This window comes from Aquarana catesbeiana, linkage group LG05 (genome assembly GCF_042186555.1).
Source record: "Aquarana catesbeiana isolate 2022-GZ linkage group LG05, ASM4218655v1, whole genome shotgun sequence".
Lineage (NCBI taxonomy): Eukaryota > Metazoa > Chordata > Amphibia > Anura > Ranidae > Aquarana > Aquarana catesbeiana.
In genome coordinates, this window is record NC_133328.1 from 466,079,698 (window position 1) to 466,095,487 (window position 15,790).

General features: G+C 42.7%; 1 long non-coding RNA gene across 1 annotated transcript in view; it reads left to right on the plus strand.

The window, feature by feature from the left end:
- Window positions 1–15,790, plus strand: part of LOC141145929 (uncharacterized) — a 44,108-nt gene that overhangs the window by 12,780 nt on the left and 15,538 nt on the right. Inside the window, exon 2 of the long non-coding RNA XR_012244706.1 lies at window positions 13,196–13,326. This is a non-coding gene — a long non-coding RNA (uncharacterized lncRNA). The remainder of the gene's footprint in view (window positions 1–13,195; window positions 13,327–15,790) is intronic.

The window sequence follows — 15,790 nt, forward strand, 5'->3', positions numbered from 1 at the left end:
GTCCTTCAATAGCCCGTTGTATCTTTCAATCAAACCAGCTGCCTGTGGATGGTATGGGATGTGGCACAACCAGTACACTCCAGAATATTTGGCCCACTGCTGTACTGTTGATCCGGTGAAGTGTGAGCCGTTATCACTTTGGATTAGTTTGGGACAACTATAAGCAACGACAAGTTTCTGGAGCAGTTGAAGCGTTGCGGCTTGATCTGCACGTTTGCAAGGATGAACAAGCATAAGTCCTGAATAGGTGTCCACTGCAGTGCAACAATATCTCAGTCCATTGTTTCCCCAGGGCAGGGGACCGATGAAGTCAATCTGCCAGATCTCTGCAGGCCTTTCACCCCTCTTAATCGACCCGGTGGAGTACTTTTGCAATGGCCATTGTCGCACTTCTCCACACATTGTACAGTTCCCTATTACATTCTTTATCATGTCCATGGATATAGGAAATCCTCTCTGCTGTGCCCATTCATATGTTGCTTTCTGCCCCAAATGTCCAGATTGCTTGTGGGCCCAGTTGGCCAAGTTCATCAAGACAGGATCAATTGGCACAACTGCCTTCACTTTGGCGATTTCATCTGCAACTCTGTTATAGTTCTCCAAGTCTGGGACTAGGGGCACATGTGCATCAACATGCCCCACTTTTATGGTGCGAGAGTGAGCTTCCTTGCAGATCTAGTCCCAGACTTCCTTGCCTCCCCACACCACCTTTCCATGAATCATCCATTCATTGGACTTCCACGTGGGCATCCAAGTTGTCAGTCCTTTAAAAACCACCCAGCTGTCAGTGTAGATAATGACATGGGAAGAAAGATCCTCCTGAAGAGTCATCACCACCGCTTTCAACTCTGCATACTGACTGGACCCTCCAATTCCGGTCTCCTGCAGGACTGTGTCTGTACTTGGGTTGTAGGCTGCTGCTGTCCATTTACGTCCAGACGAGGTGACTATGGCTGAACCATCAGTGAACCACGCTGACTCCTTCATGTCTTCTGACAGAGACTCAAAGGCTGGAGCCTCTTGAATGGGGGATGACTGCAGCACAGGAATTTCTTCTGGCCGGGTGCTGGTAAAAGTGACAAGCCCTGCCAACTATTTTGAAATGTCTCTAACATCCCCAGCTGCAATACCCCCTCTTTCTTGAAGGTACCACTTCCATTTCATTAGTGTCTGGTTCTGGGCTACAGTTGCCCTAGTGGTCAGTCCATTATCTCTCACCCATCCTGCTATTGGCAAAGCAGTATGGATGGTGACAGTGTCCTTTCCTGTAATGGTCTCTACATGTTGAAGTGCTGTGTAGGCCCCAAACAGGTACTTCTCTAGGGGCATGTATCTCTTCTGTGCCCCTGTCAGTTGTTTGGACCAAAATCCAATGGGTATTGCTCTCAGTCCTTTCTTTTCATTTGGCTGCCATAGACTCCAAGATATGGTACCATTCTGCTCCACTACATCCAGCTGAAATGGTACTCACGGGTCCTAATCCCTGATGCTGCAAAATAGCTTTTTTAGCAGCCAGGAATGCAGTCCGCTGCTCTGAACCCCATGAGAACTCAGTCTTTTTTCTGGTGACATTATATATAGGCCTCAGAATCCAGATTCCAAGATGTGGGATGAACGATCTCCAGAACCCCACAACTCCAATGAACTTCTGTGCCTCCTTTTTGGTAATAGGGGGCGACAGCGCCTGGATAGTTTGCACAACTGTCTCTGGAATTTTCCTCTGCGGCCCAGTCCAAATCATTCCCAGTAATTTCACTTCTGTGGCAGGTCCTTGGACTTTGTCTCTGTTGATAGCCCACCCTCTGTTCTCCAAGTGCAGTGCTTCAGTTACATCTTCTTTTGTCCCAGAGATCATGATGTCATCAATGTAGTGAAACACAGCAACTTTCAAATTCAGGGTACTTAAATCTCGGGCAATCAGTCCATGACAAATCGTTGGAGAATGAACATAGTCTTCAGGAAGCACGGTGAAAGTGTACTGGCGGCCGTCCCACACTATAGCAAACTGGTCTTGACACTCTGGGTCTATCAAAATCGAAAAGAAAGCATTAGCCAAGTCTATCACAGCATGATATTCTCCTGCATCTTCAGCAATTTTCTCAACAATTGAGATCATATCTGGTACAACTGACTTCAATGGAGGTGCCAATTTGTTTAGACCTCTGTAATCCACAGTCATTCTATATGTCCCATCAGGTTTTTTAACTGGGAACACCGGAGACGAGAAAGGACTTACAGGACTTAGTAAGATCCCTACTCTCAACAGTTCTTGAATGGTCTCCCCAATTTCTTTGTGGTCTCCAGGAAGTCTGTACTGCTTGAGACAGACTGGCTTCTCTGGTGGAGGAATGTAGACAGGGGTCCATTTCGCATGACCTCTGACCACAGCCTTCACCGCCCTTACCAGATACGCTTTATCAGGATACCCGAATGTGAATGTACCTCTTTCAGTCTGAATTGACTGACCTTGAAGTACATCCATCCCAAGAATATTTTCGGGTAACTCTGATACCAAAACATTTGTCATAAATCCTGATCCCTTGCCAATAACCAATTTCACCCATATCCTAACTGCTGGTGTAGTTTGCCCTCCCAAACCTTCTACATAAATCGATTCTCCTTTGTGATGGGAAGAATTACCTTGCAAAAGTGTAACTTCGGTTCCGCTATCAACTAAAGCCATTACATGTGTAGGAGAAGATGACTTCCCCCACCATACAATGACAAATGCGTATGGGCGACGGTCTCCTGCTGTCACTGCCCTCACGGCTATTACAGGAGACTCACCTTCCCTTCATAAACGATAAGGAACCTCCCAATCCCCTTTTCTGATTCTCTCTAATTCCTCCCCAGGATAAAGGAATTTGGGTTTGGGTTCAAGTTCAGTTTTGGGAATTGCTTTGGGGCTAACAGGAGGGGTCTGTTCTGTTTCCTCTAAGTATAGGCTGATGTTATCTTCACTAGGAGTAGTGTTTCTAATCCTGACAGTTTACCCTACTAAATGTTTCCACCTCTTCAGGATTTCTGCAGTAGAAATGCCATCTATCTCATCTTTAGGTACTCCTGCCTTTAATAGTTCCACCCACATTTGTTTCCTAGAAATAACTAGCCTGGTTTTCTCTTCACCTCCTGTCTTCTCTACCCCATTCCCTTTCTTCTCTGTTCTTTTCTGCTTTTATTCTTCCTGTCTGGCCTTGACCTTATCTACTGCCCTGACAGGTTTTGTTTTAGTCTCCTCTAGCTCCCCCAACTGGCTTAAAAGGGTTTTGGCTTCATGAATCTTGCTGTTTAATCCCAGGCCTCCCAACAAGGACAATAATTGGAGCCCTGAGATTAAATGGGGCAGACTTCATCAGCTTAGAGCGCAGAGCAGATGTAAATGGTTCCATATCTGAACCCATCCATTCTGGAAACGTATTTAATAAGGTTATACAACCCATCTCACGTAACCTGGAAATACCCTCTCCTATTGCTCTTCATGAGTAGGTATTTTCCAGGTCAGTAGGACTAGCGTATACTCAGACTATTCCATCTCTCACGAGCTCTAACAGTGAAAAATTCATGCTAAACTCTCGAGCTTTTCGCATTGCCTGACACAATTGTGGATCATGGGTTAACACTCCCATAGTCACTGCTTCCTTACCTGACAAAACAACACTGTCTGCCCCTTCATCCCATAAGCGTAGGAGCCAGGTCAATAGGGGCTCCCCAGACCTTTGTTTGTATTGTTTTGCCAGCTCATGGAGTTCAGTTTGTGTAAACTCCTGTACTTCTTCAAATTCAACATCTCTGGGGTTGCGATAATGCACCTTCCCATCTACCATATCCTCTCTATCATGTTGCCGTTTCCTATGCTTAGTAATGAGAGGTCTGGCATACTTTTTCTTTCGCACTAGCAGATCATCATGCGAAATATCAATCTTTATCTCCTCATCCTCACTATCATTTGAGGAGAGCACATCCTCACAATCCCAATTTTGGGATGTTACAATGGCACGTACCCTGGCTTTACTAACAGGTTTATGGCTCTTCCTTTTCCTTAAGGCATTAATTGATTTGGTGAGGGCTGCACACCGCTCTTGCAAATCATCACCCCGATTAGCAGTTGAACGCACACACTCTGAAGCAACTGCTAGTTGGTCTTTTAATACCTTAACTTCTGCCTTCTCCCTTCTCTGTGATTCAGTGTAAATAGCATTAGGGAAATACCAGCCCACTGTTGCGTCTATCTAGCAAGGTTCCTCTGTGGTATAAGCAAGGAAGCTGACATTTCTGCAGTGTGTAAATGTGCTTTACTACACCATCATGCTGTAACATCAGAAGCAAGCCACCCATGATAGAAGAACAGTGCCTGATGCTCCCAAAAAAATCTTTGCCAATGGAGATCATGACCATAAAGTAACAGAAGATAAGTAACTTTTTTAAGTGTATTTGTACTGATATAGACAATAGGCTGTTCAGTTTGCTAGGCATTTTGCTTGTTATAGATATCTGTCAGTCTTGTATTGTATTCCTAATATTGTAATAGTTTTGTATGTACAGCATCTTTGTATAGTAAAAAGCACATTTACACACTGCAGAAATCTCAGCTTCCTTGCTTATACCACAGAGTAATCTTGCTAGATAGACGCAAGCAAAACACGATCTCCCAAAGACAACCTCTGGATATGACGCTGAGCATGTGCTCTCAAATACTTTGGTCGACCATGGCAAGGCCTGTACTGAGTGGAATCTGTCCTGTTAAACCGTTGTATGGTCTTGGCCACCGTGCTGCAGCTCAGTTTCAGTGTCTTGGCAATCTTCTTATAGTCTAGGCCATCTTCTTGTAGAGCAACAATTCTTTTTTCAGATCCTCAGAGAGTTATTTGCCATGAGGTGCCATGTTGAACTTCCAGTGACCAATATAAGAGAGTGAGAGCGATAACACCAAATTTAACACAACTGCTCCCCATTCACACCTGAGACCTTGTAACACTAACGAGTCACATGACACCGGGGAGGGAAAATGGCTAATTGGGCCCAATTTAAACATTTTCACTTTCGGGGTGTACTCACTTTTGTTGCCAGCAGTTTAGACATTAATGGCTGTGTGTTGAGTTATTTTGAGGGGACAGAAAATGTACACTGTTATACAAGCTGTACACTCACTGCTTTACATTGTAGCAAAGTGTCATTTCTTCAGTTTTGTCACATGAAAAGATATAATAAAATATTTACAAAAATGTGAGATACTGTGTGTGTGTGTGTATATATATATATATATATATATATATATATATATATATATATATATATATATAATTTTTATTATATTATTATTATTATTATTATATATAATATATTATACATTTTTTATGAATGGATTTGTGTATGTAAACAAATCTATCCATTGTACTGGGCCTCCTACTGGCATTCATATATATGGCTTTGTTTACCTTCAAACCCATTTACAGTGCCTTCAAAAAGTATTCATACCCTTTGAACTTTTCCACATTTTGACATGTTACAACCAAAAATGTAAATGTATTTTATTGGGATTTTATGTGATAGATCAATGCAAAGTGGCACATAATTGTGAAGTGGAAATAAAATAATGAATAGTTTTCAAAATCTTTTACAAATAAATATGTGAAAAGTGTGGCATTTGTATTCAACACCCAGTCAATACTTTGTTGAACCACCTTTAACTGCTAATTCCATTGTAGCTCTGGCTGTATGTTCATGGTCGTTGTCTTGCAGGAAGATGCACCTCCGCCCCAGTCTCAAGTCTTTTGCAGGCTCTATCAGGTTTCTTCCAAGATTGCCCTGTATTTGGCTCCATCCATCTTCCCATCAACTCTGATGAGCTTCCCTGTTCATGCTGAAGAAAAGCATCCCCACAACCCACAACATGATGCTGCCACCACCATGTTTCATGGTGGGGATGGTGTGTTCAGGGTGATCTACAGTATTTGTTTTCCGCCACACAGTTGGAGGAAAAGTGACCCATCTTTGTGTCAGTGGGAGGAATAGTGTTCCATTATTTTTACCTTTGGAAGGAATAACCCCCTTTTGTTCATGTCAGTAGAGAAATTGTGCCCGATGGTTCATGTCAATGGGAGGAATAATTTCCCAAGGGCAAGATAAAGGCAAGCACAGGGCCATATCTGACCCATAGGGTGTAGTTTGTAGATCACTGGTTTATGCAAATTAAGGACTGGAGGTACACTGAAGGAATTTTGGGAGTAAAAAAAAGCCACATTATTGGTGTCATTGTCATCAATATTTGGGTCAAAAGAGGAGAGTTTGGCACTTTGCATGAGGCATGGAAACAAGGCTAGCAAGCAGGCAGTATAGAAAAAATAAATTTGTATTTTTATACAACAAAAAATGTAGCAGTAATGCATACATGAAAGCATGAAGAAGCGTGGTATAGCAGACCCGTGGTGGTAATCATTAATACATATCGAAGACTATCATGGCACATTGCACATACAGTAATGAAAAATAGCCTCCACACAGAGAATCAGGATGATGTATACTTGTCTAAAAGAGGTATTAAAACCATATGGAACCATCAGTATAAATGTAGAGCAACTGTGTAAGTCCAACGTGTTTCGTGGGACAATACCCACTCTTCTGGGGCGGATGCTTCAAGGGTCTATAATACAACATAAATATGGATGTACCCATAATCTAATAGTGTACCCAAAGGGAAAAATAATAGATGCAGAGGACAAAAATAGCATTGCTTAGATACTCACGTTGGTTGGATGTGTGTGACCAGAGGGTGGTGAGGACCATAGAGAATGTCCGCCACGGGAGCTGAGGATCGAGACACATGGAAAAAGTAGGGCGCACTCGTATAATCTCCAAGGAAAAAGGCCAATTGGTAAAGAATGGGCTCCACATTCTGTGGATATAAATGAATTGTGTAAACTATTATTATAATGCGTAACAGAGGTATCCACCCAAACCCCCGCCCCTAGCCAAGGCAAGACGAAAAGGGGAAGGAGAGGGACACCGGAACAGCATCGCAGCTCCTGAGGATGGACAGCGCATGGGCCCTAACAAGAACCCCAGGTCGCACAGTTCAAGACAACCCGGACCAAGAAAACAATACTAGAAAGTAAAGAGTTTTAATATAGACCCTTGAAGCATCTGCCCCTGAAGAGTGGGTATTGTCCCACAAAAAGCGTCGGGCTTACACCGTTGCTCTACATTTATACTGAACCATCATATGGTTTTAATATCCCTTTTAGACAACTATACATCATCCTGATTCTCGATGTGGAGGATATTTTTCATTATTGTACTGTGAAATATGTTAATACATATTGAAGATATTATTCAATATGTATTAATGATTACCAGCATGGGTTTGCTATACCATGCTTCTTCATGCTTTCATGTATGCAATACTGCTACATTTTTTGTTGTAGAAAAATAAAATGTATTTTTCTATACTGCCTGCTTGCTAGCCTTGATTCCATGCCTCATTCAAAGTCCCAAACTCTCGTCTTTTGACCCAGATAGGGATTTATTTATTTTATTTATTTATTTCAGGTACTTGTATTGTTAGGGCCCATGTGTTGTCCTTCCTCGGGAGCAGCGATGCGGTTCCAGTGTCCCTCCCTTTCCCCTCTTCCTCTCGCCTTGGCTGGGGGCGGGGGTTTGTGCTCCGTGTGCGTGACATCCTGTAGGGTGTCGCATTGCCGGCACGTGCATTGTCATCTTCATGGCTGACACTTGGGAGGTGCTGTCCAAACCATGCTGGGTGGCTTTGGACGCTTTGGCGAGGACTCCCGGCCTTCACCGTCATGCCTGAGTGAAGCTGGGTGGGACACAGGTCAGGTGGGGAGTACTTAACACGCTCACATGGCAGCACTGCCTTGTGTAGCTCACTCTGCACACACATGTACTTTTGGCTCTGGATCACAGCATTATAAAGTATATTCCAAGGACTACCTTTTTGTGAGTTTTTTGTAATCACATTTATTTTTTATTCACTACGTTGCAATGTTTGACATTTCATTTTCACTGGTATGTGGGGTTGCTCACCACATCACAATACCATATACATCCCAGCTCTGTTCAGTCATCATGGACACAGCTCAGGGTCTAACTCACTCTCTATATCTTGTTGATTTCTCTCAACGGGTAATGGGCATATTACATCTATATTTACTATAATTATAATTATTATTACATAATAGTTTACACAATTCATTTAGAGGAAAGAGGAAATGGGATATATTTGTGTTTGGACTGCCAATATCCTAAACATACAAAAGGTTTGTACACCTACACCATAGTGCAGGATTGGAGCACCCCCCTTGGACTTTTTAGGCAGAAATGGTCATAAAGATAAATTTTATAGTAAAAGGCAATATAATGCCACTTTTATAAATACAAAACATAAAAACTTGTTTATTTATAGACATAGCCAACAAGGCAAATAATGTAAAACACACAGTAAAAAATTAGAAAAAATGGTGGTACATCAAACCATATTTGTCAAACCCAACAAAAGGCAAGTATGCCCTGTGCTGCCAGAGACGAGCTGTGGTCAGTCAACATTTCACCAACCATTTCCTTCACCAGGTAAGATTATGTCTGGGTGACTTTAATTCTCTTTGTCTGAAATGTAAACATAGTCGCATGATAATCACACTGTAAAGCACAATGTGAACATAGCAAGCAACCTAAGAGTATACATTTGGTATATAATATATGTGACCATTCTAATACTCCACATGATGATCACCAGTACAATAAACAAAAAAGGAAACATGAGGAATAAAATCAATGGGGACTCCCAAAGTGACTGAAGCAGTCCGCAGAGCAGCAGATGGGTGGGTGTGCGTCCCAGGATGAGCAAACTGCAAACATCCACAAGCCTTTTGCTTTAGATATTGACACCAGCCAAAAAGGTATCAATATCTAAAGCGAAAAAGCAATTGGAAGAGCATATTAACACATATTTCCTAAACTTAAATATCAGCAGACAGGATGAATGTTGCATAGAAATAAGATAGGGGAATCAGGTATCTCATCACCCCACCATAGAGTACATTACCTTTTAAAACACCAATGCAGATAACCACACCGTGGCAGCATTGCTCAATCAGAGACATGCCTGTCAGGTGTGTCTGCTTATATAGGGAGTATTCCTCAGGGAGAGCCAATAAGCCATGGGGAGGAGGTCCTGGAACCCTAACATCAAAAACGCCGACAATCAGAGCGGTTTAGGACAGAGACAAGGCTGTTCTCTGACACAAGGGTGCGCGGCGCAGCCCTGCCCATCGAGTGGGATAACGTCACGCATCGGAGTGTCACCGGCGCAAAGAATTCCCCAGCAGCATCATATGACGCCGTGGGGGTGAGTAGGAGTTCCCCCCCCCCCCGCAGGAAGTGTAAACCCCCAGTGCCGTCCACCGGCCACAAGTGGGTGCAGCCTACCCACCGGGTGGTGTAAGCAGAAGACTCCACAGGGGACACGCCATCTAGTGGGTCCGCGGGCCAAGACAGTCACAGTGGGCAAAAAAATTATTCAAAAACCACAATGGAGAAACATACAAGAACAAAAAACAGTGATCGATTAAACAAAAATCATATACATAGGAAAAAGCAAACAGGGAAAGAAAGAAAAAATATAAAATATAATGGGAAAGAAACTAGCCAAGAATATGGAATACCAGGGACGTGCAAATCTAAAATTAAACATTAATTATTAAAGAATTCTGTATATGGTATTACATTTAGCATGGGGGGTCTCAGGATGTCGTGGCATAGGAGCACACAGCAATGTCGCAAAGCCTTAATTCCTCTAGAGTTCAAGACTCTCAATACCGGAAATTAGAGGTTCAACTCGCATCTCCCTGACACAAAACCAGGGATGAAGGGCTTGAAGTTAAATGCCTCATTCAAGCCTGGTGGCAGGGTGGCTGAAAATTCTTCACATTTTAGTAGTTGCTTATTGAGGTTGCCACCTCTGTGGCTAGGCTGTAGGCGATCCAAGGTCAGAAAATGTACCTTAGGGATAGATGCAGCATGGACTGAGGCCATGTGTCAACCAATGGGTATGTCAGGATCACGTTTGTGTATACTTAATATATGTTGATATATGCGTTTCCAGAATTTATTTATAGTTTTCGCGACATAGTAACATCCGCAGTCGCAAGAGAGTAGATATAACACGGCGGGGGGGGTACTTCAATTTACATAATGTTTAGGGTGAAAAGTGTGCCCATTGGGTAACCGAATATTTTTGCTCTGACCATATATTGACAGTAGGCACATCCCCCGCAGGGGAAAGTGCCTAAAGTTTTACACATGTCACCTCTTGAAGCCCTATATTCACTTGATACAAGCAGGGCCGGTGCTACCACTAGGCAAACTAGGCAACCGCCTAGGGCACACTGCTGCCTAGGGCGCCCGGCCACTGGTGTTCCTACTCTCTTCTCTCTGCACCAAGCAACTAAGTCTCAGCATCAGCAGGCAGCCGCCGCTCTGTTCGCACATAGTGTCAGAGAAGCAGCAGAGGTGGAAGAGTGTGTCTGTATCCCGACTTCTGAATATATGGAAGCAAGCAAACATTCATTGATGGGCATATGTAGGCTGCATTGATGGGCACTGGTAGGCTGCATTTATGGGCGCTGGTAGGCTGCATTTGATGGGCGCTGGTAGGCTGCATTGATGGGCGTTGGTAGGCTGCATTTGATGGGCACTGGTGAGGTTGCATTTGATGGGCGCTGGTGAGGCTGCATTGATGGGCGCTGGTAGGCTGTATTGATGGGCGCTGGTGAGGCTGCATTGATGGGCGCTTGTAGGCTGTATTGATTGTCGCTGGTGAGGCTGCATTTGATGGGCACTGGTAGGCTGCATTGATGGGCACTGGAGAGGCTGCATTTGATGGGCAGTCCATTAAAAAGGTGTGGTATACATGGGCAAGGAAAGGGAGTGGAGTCAGAGGTGGAGCTAGGAGGGTGCGGCAAAATGAGGTTTCGCCTAGGGTTTCAAAAATCCTTGCACCAGCCCTGGATACAAGCTTGTCGCTCACAGAGGGGGCCCTCTAGGCGAAAGCTGGTACCTCCAACACAAAAGGAGCAAGCAAAGGATCCATAACAAGTAGATGCCAATACTTGTTTAGGATATGTCTAATTTGCTTGTGTTTTGTAGAGTAGGTAGTGATGATACGTGTTGTGTCATCATTTACAAGTTTTTTAGGGGTGGAAAGCAATTCTTGACGAGATAGCTTAATTGTTTTCTGATACGCATTTTTGAGGGAGGACTTGGAGTATCCTCGCTCATTGAGTCTGGTCCTCAGGACATCAGCTTCCTTTTGAAATCTGATATCATCAGACCAATTATGGCGAGCCCTTAGGTACTGGCTGTAAGGGATAAATGCCATCGATAGCTTGGGGTGGAAGCTCGAGTTGTGCAGTAGCGAGTTACCCACCTTGGAATTGCGGTAAAGCTCGCTAGATAAGCTGCTGTTGATTTGCTTTTGAATGGATACATCCAAGAAAGTGATTTCACTCAAACTGTGTGACATTGTAAATTTTAAATTGAAATCATTGGTATTGATACGACTCATGAATTCATATGGAAGATCGTGCAATCCATCCCAGAATATGAGGATGTTGTCTATGTAACAATGCCATGCTATAACATGGCTCATGTACATAGACAGTGTGTTGTCTGCCAACAACTGACGTTCCCTCTCCCTCAGGTACAGGTTGGCGTAGGATGGGGCACAGCAGGTCCCTATAGCCATGCCCTGTACCTGGAGGAAGTGAGAGCCGTTGAAGGAAAACATATTGTGTCGAAGTATGAACTCCAGTCAATATGAATTCCTTGTATTGGGGTTCATATTGATTAGATTGAAAAAGAACATGGCGTATCACTGCAAGGCTCTTATCGTGAGGAACTGTGCAATACAACGCCTCAACGTCTATAGCCACTAGTTGTATGTTGTCACTGATATTGATATCTTGAAGGATCTGTAATAAGTGAATAGTATCACGTACATACGATGGCATACATAACACAAATGGTTTTAAATGAATTTCAACTACACGGCTGAGGTTTTCCGTAAGGTTGCCACATCCAGATATGATTGGTCTACCGGGAGGGTTCTTAGAGTGTTTATGCAGCTTTGGTAGCGCATAAAAGGTGGCTTTCCTAGGGAAATCAACGCAAATTAATTCCCAGATTTGTTTTGATATAATATTTATGAAAAGCTTCATCAACCATAAGGTAGAATTCATTTGTAAACTTAGCCAATGCCAAATTTGATATAGGGTGATACCACTCAGAATTGTGAAGTATCCTTGTGCAGATTCTAGTATACTGGGCATTGACTATAAACACGACATTGCCACCCTTGTCAGAGGGTTTAATGACAATGTCGTGGTTTACACAATTCGTTTATATCCACAGAATGTGGAGCCCATTCTTTACCAATTGGCCTTTTTTTTGGCGATTATACGAGTGCTGTGTCTCGATCCTCAGCTCCCGTGGTGGACATTCTCTATGGTGCTCACCCCCTGGTTGCACACACCTAACCAACGTGAGTATCCAAGCAACGCTATTTTTGTCTTTTGCATCTGTTATTTTTCCCTTTGGGTACACATTTTTAGATTATGGGTACATCCATATTTATGTTTTATTATAGACCTTTGAAGCATCCGCCCCTGAAGAGTGGGTATTGTCCCAGGAAATGCATCAAACTTACACAGATGCTCTACATTTATACTGATGGTTCCATATGGTTTTAATATCTCTTTTAGACAACTATACATCATCCTGATTCTCAGTGTGGAGGATATTTTTCATTATTGTACTGTGCAATGTGCCATGATATTCTTTGATATGTATTTATTGATTACCAGCATGGATAGGACCACCTGGCTGTATAATCGCTTTGTCTTGAATTTACTTAAATATATTTTAACTCGTAATCATTTTACCTTCATAGATCAGATGTACTTACAAATACAAGGAGTCGCGATGGGCACTTGTTGTGCCCCGTCTCATGCAAATCTTTACTTAGATGGTTTAGGATATGTCCTATGTCCTTAGATGGTTTAGGATATGTCCTTTGATATGTATTTATTGATTACCAGCATGGATAGGACCACCTGGCTGTATAATCGCTTTGTCTTGAATTTACTTAAATATATTTTAACTCGTAATCATTTTACCTTCATAGATCAGATGTACTTACAAATACAAGGAGTCGCGATGGGCACTTGTTGTGCCCCGTCTCATGCAAATCTTTACTTAGATGGTTGGGAGAGATGGATCTTCGCTGATGAACAATTTGACTGGTGGCTAACTAAGGTACTCTATTGGTTTTGCTACATAGATGACCTGCTTATAATTTGGACAGGATCCAAGCATGAATTACTGTCCTTCTTGGACGCTCTTGATATCAATGAACTCAATTTGAAATTCACACACAGTTTTGGCCCATGCCAAATCTTTTTCCTTGATCTTACTATAATGATCAATGATAAGGGTGATCTAGTGACTGACTTGTATCGCAAGCCTAGCTCTGGCAACACGATACTGCATGCTTCTAGTCTGCATCCGTCACCCCTTATCCGTAGCATACCTTATGCTCAATATCTACATTTGCGTAGAGACTGTTACTCAGACGAGGATTTCTTTAACCAAGCAATTTGCAATTCTAAATTATATATATTGTTCTCTATAGAGACATACATACATAAAAAACTTTGAAGTATACTCCTCTTAAGAAGCGGTCCCACCGCAAAACATGTAGAGGTTGAACTGGCAAGGGACGAATATCTGATCCTCTTCACAGATGGATACATGTTATTTCTCTATGGTTCCTTACAGAGTTATTCAGTTTTCATTATATGTAATGTTCTTTTCCTTATTTTAACCATGTTATGTCTTGACCAGGCCATTTTTTGTGATACGGCACTGCGTCGTTTTAACTGACAATTGCACGGTCGTGCGATGCTGTGCCCAAACAAAATTGACGTCTTTTTTACCCACAAATAGAGCTTTCTTTTGGTGGTATTTGATCACCTCTGCGGTTTTTATTTTTTGCGCTATAAAAAAAACCAACAATTTTTAAAATAAAACATTTTTTTTTTACTTTCTGCTATAATACATATCCCCAAAAAAATATACAAAAAAACGAATTTATTCATCAGTTTAGGATGATATTTATTCTTCTACATATTTTTGGTATTAGGTGCATATTGTATTAGGTGCATATTGATTGGTTTGCACAAAAGTTACCACATCTACAAACTACGGGATAGATTTATGGACTTTTATTTTTATTTGGTATTGTTTTTACTGGTAATGGCGTCGATCTGCGATTTTTAGCGGGACTGCAACATTATGGCAGACAAATATGACCCCAAATTACAATTTTTGGGGACCAGTGACATTATTACATTGATCAGTGCTATAAAAATGCACGGATCAATGTAAAAATGGCACTGGCAGGGAAGGGGTTAACACTAGGGGGCGATCAAGGGGTTAAGTGTGCTCCCTCAGCGTGTTCTAACTGTGGGGGGGAGGGGTTTGCTGAAACATGACAGAGATCACTGTTCGCGATCACTGGGAACAGTAGATCTCTGTCATGTCATCTGGCAGAACGTGGAATCACCTTGTTTACATAGTCAGAAGAAGAAAAGAATAGAAAGAATAGGCAGTTCTCCATTCTGCCTCTCCTCACCATGATCGCGGGTCGCCAAAGGACATCAAGTCTGCGGGATCCGCGGGCACACTACCGCGGTGGGCATGCACGCGGCCGCTCTTCTCCTTGCACAGACCGATGTGCCAGCTTCTAGTAGCTTTTACAAGCTTTTGGGAGCATTAGCATTTTATTAGTGTTTTTGCAGTACATGAAAACAAGAAGAAAAAAAAGCTGCATTTTAGTAGCATTTAGGAGCATTCAGTGTTTTTTTTGCTCTTAGACACTGAAGCTCAAAAAATGCTAAAAGCCTAGATTAGTGTGCATGGACACATAGGATAACACTATTAGCTTCTAGCTTCTGTACAGTATCTCACACAAGTGAGTACATCCCTCACATTTTTGTAAATATTTTATGATATCTTTTCATGTGACAACACTGAAGAAATGGCACTTTGCTACAATGTAAAGTAGTGAGTGTACAGCTTGCATAACAGTGTAAATTTGCTGTCCCCTCAAAATAGCAGCATTAAAGTCTAAACCACTGGCAACAAAAGTGAGTACACCCCTAAGTGCAGCATGATGGCTAAGACCATATAGCGGTTTAACAGGACAGGTTCCACTCAGAACAGGCCTTGCCATGGTCGATCAAAGAAGTTGAATGCATGTGCTCAACGTCATATCCAGAGGTTGTCTTTGGGAAATAGACGTATGAGTGCTGCCAGCATTGCTGCAGAGATTGAAGGGGCGGGGGTCAGCCTGTCAATGCTTAGACCATACGCCACACACTGCATCAAATTGGTCTGCATGGCTGTCATCCCAGAAGGAAGCCTCTTCTAAAGATGATGCACAAGAAAGTCTGCAAACCGTTTGCTAAAGACAAGCAGACTAAGGACATGGTTTACTTAAACCATGTCCTGTGGTCTGATGAGGCCAAGATAAACTTATTTGATTCAGATGGTGTCAAGCGTGAGTGGCGGCAACCAGGTGAGGAGTACAAAGACAGGTGAGTCTTGCCTACAGTCAAGCATGGTGGTGGGAGTGTCATGGTCTGGGGCTGCATGAGTGCTGCCGGCACTGGGGAGCTACAGTTCATTGAGGGAACCATGAATGCCAACATGTACTGTG